This window comes from Phyllostomus hastatus, unplaced genomic scaffold (assembly GCF_019186645.2).
Source record: "Phyllostomus hastatus isolate PE091 unplaced genomic scaffold, TTU_PhHast_1.1 phas_contig_152, whole genome shotgun sequence".
NCBI classification, from domain to species: domain Eukaryota; kingdom Metazoa; phylum Chordata; class Mammalia; order Chiroptera; family Phyllostomidae; genus Phyllostomus; species Phyllostomus hastatus.
The window spans coordinates 2695132-2697279 of record NW_025333622.1 but is presented as its reverse complement, the minus strand read 5'-3'; positions in this window follow the sequence as shown (position 1 = coordinate 2697279).

Genomic DNA, 2148 nt, shown 5'->3' with positions numbered 1-2148 from the left:
ATCATTGGGAAACATCACACAAGTGAAAAACAGTTCAACAAAGTAAATGACCTGTAATCTCCCAAAGTGTCATAATCATGAAAGTTAAAGAACTCTTCTGTATTGAAAAAGACTAACATGAAATGACAACAAAATATAACATGATTCTGAGCTAGATTCTTGTGTTACAATGGACGTTGTTGAGATAATTAGTAAAATTTGAATGGATTCTGAGGATGAAATGGTAGACATGTATCAGTGTCAGTTTCTTGATATTGATGCTTGTATTGTGGTTATGTAGGGTAATGTTGATAATTAAGACAGACTAAAGTGTTATAGGGTGGTGGGACACCATGTTGGGACCACACATTGAAGTACTTCAGGAAAATATTCTCTGTACTGTTTACTTCCAATTTTTATAGGATTGCAATTGTCAAAGATAATATATACACCTATCACCACTTATTATAGTTTGTCTTCCTTTGACTAAATATATGTAAAGGTTGATATTGATTAAGGTTATCTAATAATAGCATATAGTTATTTATAATTAGTGATATTCCCATTTTTGATAGTTTTTCAGTCAAGGAACAATAATTATCTTTCATAAGTATTAAAAAAGAACTTATGTACTGGCAAAAGACTTTTAAATAGAGCAGGGCACATGTGGGCCTTAGAGTGGCCCTGTGTAACAATGCAAGCACTACAACCTAACTAGTCTGTTAATCTCAAGCATATCAATAAATTTCTATGCCTAAATTTTCCTTCTTTTAAGTGGAACTAATCATACTGATGTCACCAGGCTCCTGTAAAGATTAAATGAGTCACCCATTCATTTCATTCAATCACCAAATACTTATTGAATATTAGGGTTTCTGGTTTAAGTTATGGATTGGGATGACAAAGATAAATAAGGTACATATGTAGGCTCATCAATTTCATAAGCTAGTAGATAAAACATGCACACAAATTATGATATGTAGAAATAAATGAAATAAGAAATGTATGCTATAGGATATCATGGAAGAATACAGTAAACACTGAACAAATACCACTTCTCTTTGGAAGAAAGATCAGATTAAGATCTTTGCTCAATTCCAATTTTAATATTAAATATCAATTATTTCCTTTTATTTTATGACACTACTATAGAAAAATATGCTTGAGAGAAGACTATGTCTGAGAAGTGTGTCATGTCAAATAGTATAGTCTTCATTTAACAACATAATTTTGAGTTCACAGTATCTGAATAAGGCTGCTCATCCCATTGCGTTTAAGGCAAAACAACCACTTTTAATATTCATTGGGGACTTACTATGTACCAGACAATGCCCGAAGAATTTTACATGTATAACATTTAACCTTCACCATGAACCACTGAGATAGGTTCCCTTCACTGAGTACACTTTACATGTTCTAAACTTTTCTACCTGCAAATATGCACACACTAATTTCATCTAATTTCTTTAAATATTATCTATATTCTTCCCTGGTTGGTGTAGCTCAGTGGATTGAGTACCAGCCTGCAGTCCACGGAGTCACTGGTTAGATTCCCAGTCAGGGCACATGCCTGGGTTGCAGGCCAGGTCCCCAGTAGAGGATACGCAAGTGACAACCACATATTGATGTTTCTCTTCCTCTCTTTCTCCCTCCCTTCCCCTCTGTCTAAAAATAAATAAATAATGCCTTTGAAAGAAAGAAAGAAAGAAAGAAAGAAAGAAAGAAAGAAAGAAAGAAAGAAAGAAAGAAAGAAAGAAAGAAAGAAAGAAAGAAAGATAGAAAAAAGAAACTCTCTATATGCTGAAGTAATGTTATTATTTATCCATCCAATTCACATCTTCCCATCTGAACTAGACACTCATAGGTCTTACTGCCTTGAATGAGTAATAGGTTTTTCAAATTAGCAAAATGAGCTAGCTTTTATGCTTAGTCAAACTTTTTTCCAAGCCCTTTTCTTGTTATATTGATGTTGACTCCATCCTTCTGCTTATTCAGGCTAAATGTATTTGAGTTATCCATGACCATATTGTCTCATTCCCCATGAGCAATCCATTCACAAATCTCACTAGATCTATTTTCAAAAATGTATTCTCAGATCTGACCTCTTATTATTATCACTTTGGCTACCATCTGATCAAAGGCTCTTAACCTTCTGGCTGAAGTTTTGCA